The following is a 12,922-nucleotide window of genomic DNA, read 5'->3' on the forward strand; positions in this document are numbered from 1 at the left end:
AACTGATTTAACTTTGTCTAAAATTCTTGTAGGTAATATTTTTCAAATTTGGCGGCTTTTACAGTGACTAGTTTCCATACCTCTTCAACAACGTACCCTCTCTGTTATTAGAACTGATGTTAACAAGTTGACTGCCATGAGAAACAAAAATCTGGTCTCACATACATATCTTGTGTAGGCCACGAGACCTGTTTTCAGGTTTTACTACAACAACTGCTTCAGGCCTTGAGGTCTTTATCAATACCTCACCTCGTACTTGATAATATGGACTGAAATATTCGTTTGGCCTCAGAAAGTTGCAAAGTGATCGTAACTCGTGGATTTTTTTTTTTAAAATGAAATGAAATCTTTGAGTTTTACGTCCCACAGTGATGTCGGTTAGGCTAAAGGAGACGGTGATGATGAGTAATGAATGAAAATGGTGGAATGAAGAAAGTGGGAGGAAACGAGAGAACCCCGAGAAAACCCACGCACACGGTTTGTCCACCACAAAGTTCACTTGGCGGGGGCTGGGATCGAATCCGAGACCCCAAGCACCAGAGGTGAACGCTCTACCACTGAGCCACCGCGGCCCGATTTTTTTTATAGTATGTGTTTACAATATAGAAGTAAACAAAAATCACAGAAGTAATGGTAATTTTAAACTTTCGCGGCATGGCTCCAAGCTAAGGAAACCACTTTACCCCCCGTGGCAGTCAACCTACCGCCAACATTATAGCCAAAATACAGTTAGATGTTCTATCTTACGGTGAAAGTTGAAACTTTCTCTTTACAGTTCATGGTTTTACCGACAGAGGATTGTGAAACTCTTTTCATATTTTGTGCAAAGTAAGCCCCAAACATAAGATTAATATTTCATCTTTCTTAGAAATGACCATCTGAAATCAACCAGGTCTCCAAGACGCTGCATCCCCAGTCCCCGTCTTACGGTATTTATATAATTTGTACTATGAATTATACAGGGTGCGGCACGTAAAACCGGTCCGTCGTAATATTCTGGTATATTGTTTTTGGCAACACTTAAATAATCTACCTTCCTACTAAGAGATGGCGTGTCGAGGTCGGGTCGACTTACGTGACCTGCAGCAGTCACGTGCAGCCGCAGCCAGTGAAACTTGTCGAAACCAGTTGAGAAAAAGGCCTCGTTGTGTTAAGCCAGGTGAGTGTCAGTGTGTGATAATGCCATATTCGATACCCGAGCGTGTTCCCATTGTTGAAGGGTTCATTCTCACTGGATCTTTTGTGAAAACAAAGAATTTGTTTCGGGAGAAATTTCCAGGACGTTCTGTGCCAGCAAAAAGCACCATTCAGGAATTGATTGAAAAATGGCGGCGTACAGGATCGGTTCAAAATGCTCCCAGGAGCAGACGACCATCTGTCTGCACACCTGAATTAAAGATGCAGGTGGAGGAGATAATGACAGGAAGTCCTCGAAAGTCAACCAGGAGATTGAGTCAACAGGTTCATGCGAGTGAGAGAACTTGCAGACGTGCAACATGCCACACACCAGCTGCATCATTGTCCCTTGTGCATGAGATGTTTACACCAGAGAGGACAATCAGCAAAGGCTTGTGGCCTCCTCGGTCACCAGACTTGTCCACTTGTGACTTTTACTTATGGGGACTGTTAAAGGGAAGAGTATACGAAACAAATCCACACACAATTGAAGAAGTCAAGACCAGGATCCAGGATGTCACCAATAGCATTACAACACAAGAACTGACAAGGGTATATATGAATCTCCTCAATCGTGCTCACATGTGAGTTGAAGTGGGCGGAGGACACTTTCAGCACCTGCTGTGAAGGCTGCTGTGAAGGTGAGTAGTCATATTCAATACATTACATTTCATTTATGTGTTGTAGTTAATCATATTCAATACATTACATTTCATTTTATGTGTTCACTTTACGGGCCGGTTTTACGTGCCGCACCCTGTATAACATTTAAGCAGTGTTTGTGATTTAAGATTTGGGCGAACTCATGCTGCACACGAAACTCAAGAAACGTTTAGTCTCGTCTCGAATTCGAAACCGCACATCTTGTCTCGTGGCAACACTAGCAACGAAATTCATGTGTTTAATATAAAGCAATTTATTACATACATTTTTAATACTATAAGATATGCCAGTACATTTTGTACTAACAGTTTTTTTTCTTTTTTTTAATCAACTGCAGGTAATAAATTGTGTTGTTTGTGTCACTGACATCATTAAGTCAGTTCACTCCTACAAGGTTGAGGTTATTTCGGTTTGCCAACACAAAAAAGTAGAAAACAAAAACAAATCTAGTGCCCGGTGCTGTTGGCACGAGTCCAGCAAGCGTGAACACTTGAGCCCTGTTATCATGGCACAAAATAGACAAGTTGAGCCAAAAATACTTTAAGGACCATGTCTCCAAGTATTTGTTAAGAATTTAGACCCTTAACGACTCGGAAATCTTTTAGTAATGTGTTGCTGCAAAGTGGAAAGTTTTTTTTTTTTTTTTTTAACTTTTTGCCTAGGTGAGTGAGTGAAAGGGGGAAACCAAGGGGAAGGCGGGTGATCAGGGACCAAGATTACTCGACTGAGAAAATGGCCAAAGGAAAAGGTGCGTACTAATTTGCTCTTTTAGATAATTTTGTTGATTGGTAGTTAATATTGCATGCAAGTTCAATACACAGCCTAGAAAACTAACATTTCTCTCTTATGTTTTAAGGAGCAGCAATATATCGGAGATGGTAGCTGAAAGTCAATTTTTAGCGCTCATATAAACTGCTATTTACTGATTGTAAGCAGGGGCGTCATTTCAGACTTCGCTTCGGGAGGGAGGGGGTCAAGAGCACCACCGACATAAGGTTTTCTCGTTTTGTACTAGTATATTAGTAGGCAATCTATTAAAGTATATGTATTCCTCAAACTCTTGGGGGGGCAATTGCCCCCTCCTGCCCCCTAAATGACGACCCCTGATTGTAAACAAGAAACAATTTTTATATGATGGTATATACCAGTGGTTCTCAACCTAATTCCTATCGCGACCACCATTTTATCACATCCTCTTGGCAGTGAACCCTTTATAATTTCTGGTTTGCAATAGCCTTAATACATGTGTTGCGGAGATCCCGCGATATCCATCTTTTTCTATATTAGTAGAATCCATTTCTTGTATTTAGTGGACACAATAACTTCCCTAAAAGCGAATGGATTAAAACCGACAAGTCCTTGCAACTATTTTTCTGTAACGAAGACTTCGGAGAAGTTCTGGCTGAAGAGGATAGAAGAATATCCTGATCTGGTGTCAACTGCTTGAAAAGTAATACTTCAATTTGTCACATCACACCTGTCCGAAAGTAGTTTTTCTTCCAAGGTAAGCATTAAAACAAAAACAAAAAAATCGCGTATCACTTGAAAATGACTTGATATTGTGCGTCAGGAAGATTGAACTGGACATTGCCGCACTAGTGAAGTCACACCATGCTCAAGGTATCTCATTAGCTTTCAATTTTAATTGTATTTCGATATGCAGGATTTGTTCCGTTTATAATTTTCTGCTATTTCAATATGCAGTTCTCATTAGTTTCATATCGTACCTCTTTCATTTAAATTGCTTTTTAAACAACTCTGCACCTGTTGAAAATGTTTAGTAGACCTATTGTTTGTTGTTCTTAACAGTAAGTATAAAAATAAAAATATGTCTATCAGAAAAAAATCAAAATAATATTTTAAAATATTTCCTGGTATTAGATTCCAAGATTCTGTGCGTTTTCACACAGTGCAATTTCGCACGGTGCTCATTGTCGATCATTTTCACGCGGTCCTGTTTATCGGATTAATCATTCTGCAGGTGTGGTGCATTTTCACACGGTCCACCTGTCAATCACGTGATTCACTCTGAAACTGTTTTCACTATAAGGGAAGGTGGACAGCAAATATGAACTAAGAACAGAAAGAGTGCAAACACAACTTAAAATAAATACGAACAATTGCAATTAATACTTGAGAAGCTAGGAAAAAGAAAAAATAGCAAACACAACTTATAACGAAAATAATACCAAATAAAAGTAGATGAAAATAAAAATAAAAATTCAGAAAAAAAGATAATCTTGGAAAAACACTAAAATGTGTTACTGGTTTCCAGTCCAGTGTTTTCGGAAATTGATATAGTTTCTACAGGTCAACTTTCAAAGCATTCTGCGGCTAACTTGGTAAAAACCTGTATTTTTAGAAATTAACGTATGTCAACATTCATTCCCAACAGCAAAGAATAAAATAAGCACTTCGTTAATCAAATCTCAGCCCATTGCTTAAAAAATAGGAAGATTAATTAAATAAACTTTTATTTTGTGATTGCTCTCTTCCTGTTCTTGGTTAGTTCGCTCTGCACTCTGAAGGATAGCAAGTAATGGTTTCTTGTTTAAGAGTTTCTGCAAGTATTTTCCCCAAGGAACATCATACATGCAGATATAAGAAGCACACATGGCAAGACATTGGTTATACCAATCTTGTATGCATTAGTGCCAGATAAAACAGAGCAACAAACAAGTAACCGCTTACATTTCTTAAAATATGGTTTGGCCAGAACGAACATCGAGTGCTGAAAGTGGATTTTAAGCTTCCTGCAATCAATGCATTGTTTGTAGTGTTTCCTAACTCACAGGTTTCCGGCTGCCATTACCATTTCACCCAGGGCATCTGGCGAACGGTTCAGAGTATAGGTCTCATCAAGAATGCCTCCACAATGAAGATGTACGCCCTCATGTTCGTATGTGTAGTGCATTAGCATTAATACCAGCAAGCAGGATCAATGAAAGTTTGCTCATCGTCATGGAGGACTGTCCATCTGGCCAGAAATTCGAAGAGTTCAACGATTAACTCATTGAACAATGGATAGACAATTCAAACATTCACAGAGAAATATGGAACTGCAGTAGTCAAAGGCACACAACAACCCAGTAGAGGGTTGGCATAATAAGTTAAACCGCAGAGTACACCACTTATCTTGAAGCTTGTGAGTGTAGTAAAAGCAGATGCTACGTCTAGTTTTCATTGTAATCCGGAGAAGTGTAGAAAATCCACTTACATCCGTCTTGACGGAAGATTGCACTTAGTCCTGGAAAAACTAAGAAACAGCGGAGACTTAAAAAAATGCTTGAGAGGCGTTAGTTTTCTCCAAAAGCTGGAATAGTGAGGTATGAATTGTATGTACAAAATGGATTGATGGTGTACAGAGACATATAAGTTCCACCACAACGACGTGCTATTCGCTCGGAAAATTACAAGATGACAAGGTTCTTCTTAGAACCGCCTTGGAGTATGGAGCTAATGTGTTTCATAAATTACAACGTTTGTTTATTCTCTGAAGCGGGCATACTTTTATTCGATTTTTAAACTTACTGACTGAATTCTCCGATGTGCAGCTTATTTAATTCTTTATTTATTTTAATTCGTGATTCTCACTTATTTTGTTTTGGATTATTCTTTCTCTGTTCTTATTTATTTTCATTTCCTGCTCTTTCTTATCTATTTTAATTTTTCTGCGATAGTTTGTTATCATTTCTCACTTATTTATCTTAATTTCATATTCACTATGTCCTCTTCTTTAATATAACATTTTTTTGCTTATTTTTTTGTTCTTTGTCTTGTTCTTTCTTATTTTATTTTTTTAAATTTTCTTTATTCTTCTTTTTGTGAAAGTGAAACATTTTCTAAGCTCTCTTTCTCTGGTATTAATTTCAATTGTTAGCATTTATTTTAAATTGTGTTTGCTTTGTTTCTGTTCTTGCTTAGTTCACATTTGTTCTGTATCATTCCTCCCCTATAGTGAAATCGTGTTCAGGATAAATCACGTGATGATCGTGTGAATCGTGTGAAAATGCACGATACCTGCAAAATGATTAATCCGATGAACAGGACCGTGTGAAATTGCTCGATAATGAGCACCTTGTGAAATTGTACAGTGAGGAACTGCACGTCACCGATTCTAATTATATTTTTCTATTCCTCTCATCTTCGCGACCCCACGAAACTCTTTCGCGAACCGTGAAACCCTGATATACAGTATATAAAATAGAAATTCAACATCTGTTGGGACAGTGATGAATTCAGGGGTAGGTTGGAGTGGAATATTCTCCGGGAAATTTCTCCGATCGGGCTTAACCTGAATTTATTACTTTCACTCATGTTTATTTAAACCCAGTCCTGGTTTATTTCACTGGTTAGGAGTAAAATAGCTCAGTAGTTGAAAGTTCACCTCTTGTGCGAGAAGTCCCTGATTCGAGCTCAGGACAAGTGAGTTCGTGGTAGACATCGTACCTTTGGTAGGTTTTCTTGGAGTTCTTCTATTTTCCTTCTACATTCTCATTCCACTAGTTATTTCATTATTATTTGTCCTCATTAACCCTTATCCTGGCAAGTCAATTTTGTAACGTAGACGGGTAACCGGTGTCTGTTAGGCCCAGTATATATTTTAAGTTCAGAACACGCAAATTTCAATGAATATTGTCAGATACAGTTCCGACTAAAGTTTACAATATCCGCGTATTCAATATGTAATTAAATGACCATTTGATTTTATATTTCACAGCAATTACATTAAAGTTATACGGGGCCTCCAAGGCCCCGGTTGTCCGGTTTCGTCAGGAAAAGATTTTCAATATGAAAAAAAAAATCAATTAGCTTTACATACTCGATATGTTCATGATTTTAACTTCGATTAAGGATAGAAGAATTCAGAAATTTATGTCATCGAAATATGTGTGGTTATTGAGAAATTCGAAAAAAATGAAGCTACTGGGCCTTGTAGGCCCCGGTTCCCGGATAAGGGTTAAGCATATACAGGGCCGGCTCTACTATATGTACAACACGTATATTTGTATTTGTAATAATAGCAACAGGACTTACTATTTGACTTTCAAGACAGTGGAATTTTACACTTTTCCCTTTACATTGGCCTACTTTACTTTGATAATAGACAGGCACGTAGCCAGGATTTCGTAATAGGGGGGGGGGGTCCGTGACGAAATACTGTGGTTATCACACCAGCGGATCGATCATTCTAAACTATTTTACTGGCAACGTTGGTTCGTTTAGCCAGGACTTCGTAATAGGAGGGGGGCGAGGTGACATGAAATACTGTGGTTACACACAAGGGGATCGATCCATCTGAACTATTTTCTGGCAACATATCCATATTGGTTTGTTAGGACAATAAAATGAGGATATGTTAGTAAGTATTTTAATAACAAACTATGAAGAAATTTCGTGTAAAAGAATATTTTAAAAAGTATTGAACAAGAATTTTAGGAATGATCAAAAAAATGGATCTAAAGATCGCGATCTTGGCCAATAATTAGTTTTTGGATCAGGGGCCATAAAAGTTTGGAAAGGCTTCTAAAACGGGTTTTTGTATTTTTTTACGGAATAAGTACATCATACTGAGTTAAGTGATAACTTTGGTTTAGCTACACTATATGTAGTTCTCAAAATATGGGGCGTACAAGAAAATTTTTGATTGAATGAAATATATTGAATTTCTTTTATCAGGTGCCCCAAAATTTTTGAACAGCTCTTAAATCGAGACTTCGTATTTTTTACAGATTAAGCATATCATACGGAGTAAATTGTTAGTTTTGGTTTAGCTACACTATATATAGTTCTCCAGATATAAGGCGTACAAGAAAAGGTTTGATTGAATAAAATACATTGAATTTTTTGGATCAGTGCCCACAAAATTTTTGAAAGGCCCTTAAATCGAGTTTTCATATTTTTTTTATGGAATAAATAGGTCATAGTGAGTAAATTGTTAGTTTTGGTTTGGCTACACTATATGTAGTTCTCGAGATATACGGTAAGGCCTACAAGAAAATTGTTGCCTGAAATATATTGGATCTTTTGATCCAAAAATGTCTTCCGAGATCATTCGAACTCCTTTCTTGTTGTCTTTTTTCTTCTTCTTCTTCTTTTTTAAATCTTCGTTTGATCCCGTCAAGGATAGCAACGAGATCTCTTTCGGCAGTAAAGAAATCCTATAAAATGTATTAATGTTGCCGCAAAATCGAGAATTTCTTTAACAAGTGTAACTGGAATCTATGTTGCCATGCTCATATTACTGGTGATTGGGGGCATTTCTTAAGTTCTACCTGAGAGTCTATTTGATCGAACCTGTTTATCGATCGTCTTTTGTAGTCCATAGGAATTAGCATGAAGCTAGATGGAAGTCGGAATGCTCCGTTACAATAATATCCATTTTAATTTGACCCCCCCCCCCTCCCAGTTTCCTCCGCACAAATCTCATCACAAGAAAGAGTAACCAAACGCTTGCTGTAGCTTTTTCATTTTTAACATTGATTCTTTATTTTCTCGTTTCTTTTTGTTTCACCTTTCCTTATTTTTTTATTTCTGGTCTCGAAGGGAGGGGTCAGGACCCACCCCTTGGCTACGTGCCTGATAATTTCATCCTATTTTCTACTGGAAAGTATCTGTAATTCAACAAGGAATAATAATTATAGATAATTAAACTGAAATTCATTGTAATATAGCCTGTGGGTCACGGTGGGTGATGGGACAGCGGATTATGGGTGAAGTTTTCATTGATCCACGGAAACTTTGATTTGTTCAAGAAACCAGAGATTCGTAGCCCGGGGTTTACTGTATCTCATTAACACCTTTATTTTGTTATACAACCCAGTTCTCTGAGGAAAAAAATCGCAAAGTACTTCTACTCACGTGCTTTTTTTCAGCTTTCACAAATAAATGTCTTATTAATAACCCTAACATATAGAATAAGATATTTCATATGAAAAACCGACAACAAGTATTTTACTTCGTCAGTGAGTTTTGTCCGTACATTTTCTCAAAGTTCCTTGTAATTTACTTTCTATTTCAGTAATGGCTGCAGCGTAATGTGATTTACTTTAAAACATTGGTGCTAGAAAATTTTGTGCGGTGGTTTTCTTAATTTGACAGCTACATTGTCTTTGCGTTCCTCCAATATCCCTTGCAACAACAAACAATAGAAATTATTTTGCTTTGAAGAGATCAAGACATTTCGCTTCACGAAAATGGACAAACACCGTGTGCAGAAGTAGATCTTCTCCGGGGATAGGTGGCCTAGAAACCCCAGTTTTTTGAGTGACAAAACTAATTAGATATTACTTATATATTTTTGAAAGTCTATAGTAAACTCATGATATATCTATCATAGTCTGGTTGTCTCCTCATTTTTTACCTTCGAGATCCGTCTGTCACCGTGCGCGTGGGTTTTCTCAAGAAGATCCTGTCATTTTTTCCCCCTTTTTTCCAATATTCTCACCCATCTCATTATCGCCCTCTCCCTTAGCCTCGAAGAATACTTGTCGTATGTTACACTATAATAATAATAATAATAATAATAATAATAATAATAATAATAATAATAATAATAATAATAATAATAATAATAATAATAATAACTGACATAAATTACTCTGAAACATGAACTTAAAATTGGAGTGAATTTCCATCTTGCCTTTGAGTAATGTCAATTGTAAGGAATGGATTTCATTGGAATTTCTGAAAGAAAGTATACAGACTGTTTCATGGATATCTGGTATTTTTTTTAAAGGAATATTTTCCTTAAAATATTTTCATAAAATCTGATGAAATCACTCTCTTCTGTCTGAATAATAGGACCTACCAACCACAAACAATTGCAATAAGACTATAATTTTAAGGAAATTTGACTGTTATTCTTAGAAATGCTTATTTCATTTACAAATTCTTCACAAATTCTATCTTTAAATCAAGGAGGGTGGATAAAATTCATTTCCTTATTTATAGACTTAATTGCAGCTTCAGACAATGGAGAAGATTGGGAAGCCTCACAAAGATATATTGTTTCGATCTTTTAAAATATTGATTTCGATTCTATAAGAAAAGAGACGATTTTTAGAGATATAACTTAATTGTTAATTTTGGCTATTGTAAAATTAATTTAAATTGAACAAAATTTGATTTATTGGCGGTTACAGTTAACAAAATTAACAAATAGTATAGTAGATACTAGTGAATGTATTATCCTCTCACGGGATACCGATTTTGCTAGCCAATCCACAACTCATAGATCGGAGAAAAGGAAAAATGACTTACACTATTGTTTTTAGTTCCATGCTCCAGATGAGAAGAGTGGCGATGAGAGTGAGGAGAGAGAGAGAGAGAGAGAGAGAGAGAGAGAGAGAGAGAGAGAGAGAGAGAGAGAGAGAGAGAAAGAAACGATGCAACGACATTGCGCAAATTTTTCTAAAGATTAGATCGTTGATAATCTAAGTAATTTATGTCTTATTAACGAGGAGCAGAAAGTGCTGAAATTGCGCAAATTTCCGCCGCGACGTTGCCAACAACAGGATTTAAGGAATTGTGTGAAATTTTGCATCGAAATGAAATGTATAAAGCTATTCCTTTATGAGATATATTTTATTGCATTCTAATATTTACAAAGCAACATACTTATTTACAGAAAATTTCATTTTACAGTTTGAATGCTTGAAATTTAAATCCTACAGCTTTTAAAAATGTCATACGTGCCTTCTCATAGTTTCTCTGCGAATTCCTGAACTCAGCATACTTCCTCATGACAAACTCGCTCCTTTTGACTTCTGCTGGTCTTTGGGCCTTTGAAATTCCTTTTAATATGGACGTTATTTTCATGGCAGTTTCCGTTTGGATCTCTAACAAAGCAGAAATCACCGTATGAATATCAGGAGCAGGGAAGTAAAATTGACTATTATAATGTCTGTGAAAAGCTTCTGGTCCATTTGTCGTCCGACGCATCGTGGATGGTATAGACGCCCACATGACAGGTGGATACCTAAAATTAATAAAATAAAAAGATCCTTAGTTCATGCACACAATTATTGACAATTTATATAAAACACTAAAACATTTATAACACTAGATTCAAGAAATATTTATAGTCTTGGTCCGTAATTTGTTTACAACTATCAAAACCTGCATTTTAATCTACGTCTTACATGAAGACAGAAGAAAATTTCACTATAATTAAGTTGCATTGAGAGAAAATACCATATCAGCACAACCATTAATGTTGTGTTCAAACTAGGACAACAGTTTTTGCAGTATTAAGAGTTATTGAAGCATGTGCTACTATAGATGAAATTCAAAAGGAAGCTACTTACTTGCAACCGTCTTCTATGTAGTTTTCTAGGACGTAATCGGAAAATTTATGCCCTGTATCATCCGGCGTCATTGATATTAGTTGAGTAAAGGCATCTGATACTTCTGTTGGATGTAAATATGGCAACCCAAAAAATGCCTTTATCCATGAACCTGTAAGAAAAGCAATAATAATAATAATAATAATAATAATAATAATAATAATAATAATAATTTGTTAGAATAAGCAAGCATTGGGAAAGTAGTGAAATTGATGGATCTTACTGTTGGCTTTATAATTTCTTCATTTCGTACATTATTAGAACAGCAGTTTATTTGCTTTTAAGAATGGTGACTGAATTAAGATTCTTCAGTCAAACAGAATAAGATTCTATTTTCAACTGTATTCTGTATTAATATATAACAAAACAAAGTCCACATGGTATTATTAAATTAATAATAAAGAATAATAGACCATAATAATATCAATAATACCTAGTTCAGATTTTGGATCCATATATGCTTGTCGCAGATCATTGTCGGCTTGAATCCTCCGCCACCATGTTTGTCCCAAATGGAATCTGCAGCCACGAATGTCACAATTTGGAAACACATTCTTGATGGCTTCGTGAGCAGCTGTTTCAAAATCAACGTAAATGATTTTCAAGTCGAATCTACTGTCTAAGTTTCTTATCATCTTCCACATGGCCACATACGTATTCTTGTCTTTCTTCGGCAAAAATGCAAAACATAGAGGTAGATAATATCCATTTTTATATGCATGTATTGTATATAACTGTGTGAAATGCTTAGGAGCATAAGTGAAAGTTCCATCTGCAAATACTTCTAACCCGCTGAACTCACACAGAAAACTGAAAAGAAAATAAGATTAGTGTCAGAAAAGAAAATAGTAAACAAGACTGTAGTGTCATATCGTTAGGTGAAATGCTATGTTACGATATATTTTGTGAGAATCAAAAAAAAAAAAAAAAAAAAACTATTTTACTATAATTTGGAAATAAGACGGAAAAAGGAACTTTTCTGTTCAAGCAACTACTTCCTATTCTACTTCTTGATGCTGTAAATGAAACTCATTTCAAAGTTAATGGTTATAAATGAAATTATACTTACTCGATATTTTTCTTACACGTGAAAAGAATTATATTAGCTTCATCATCAACAAAGATGAATCTTTCTCCGTCAATTGCTATATCATCCTGCTTCTGAACCATTTGCTGTATAGCCTCTACGGTGTTTCTGGGTAGACGAGGAGTCACCTTTCTTCGATTTTTATAAATAACGTCTCGGCATCTTTTAATTTCTTTATGATCAAGTGTGTCATGATGTTCCAATTTTGAAACTTCCTGCCTTATAATTTTATTTGGCTTCTCGTTCAATTGTTCAGTGGCTCGTCGCTTACAATTCTCTCTAAGAAAATGCCGTTGAACACCATCTTCATCTTCACAATGATTATGAATATCTTTCCTTTCTAAAACTTCACTTGTATTTTCATCCATTGTTATACTAGCATTACAGCTTTTCTTAGTACATCTGAAAGAAAGGAAATAATAATTAAATCGTATCACGTGTTCTAAACTTACTATTTAAAGAAAAATGTATTCACTATTTCACTGGCAAAAATGTTATATCTTCCATCACCTTTTAACAAAGTATAGGTCCAATTGACTGACATAAATACTAATGCAGGCTTACTTATTCACTTACGAAAGTATAGGACAAATTGCCTGGCATAAATATTAAAATAGGGACTAGACACATATTTTAACAAAATATAGAC

The 12,922-nt window shown here is 35.8% G+C and overlaps 1 long non-coding RNA gene across 1 annotated transcript in view; it reads left to right on the forward strand.

The window, feature by feature from the left end:
- The first annotated feature begins 2,501 nt into the window (after positions 1-2,501).
- The window catches only part of LOC145689016 (uncharacterized), a 32,825-nt gene continuing 22,404 nt past the window's right edge, over positions 2,502-12,922 (forward strand). The window contains exon 1 of the long non-coding RNA XR_014132061.1: positions 2,502-2,587. This is a non-coding gene — a long non-coding RNA (uncharacterized LOC145689016). The remainder of the gene's footprint in view (positions 2,588-12,922) is intronic.

Source organism: Thermobia domestica, chromosome 7 (genome assembly GCF_964235325.1).
Source record: "Thermobia domestica chromosome 7, izTheDome1.hap1.1, whole genome shotgun sequence".
In the NCBI taxonomy this organism is placed as follows: Eukaryota; Metazoa; Arthropoda; class Insecta; order Zygentoma; family Lepismatidae; genus Thermobia; species Thermobia domestica.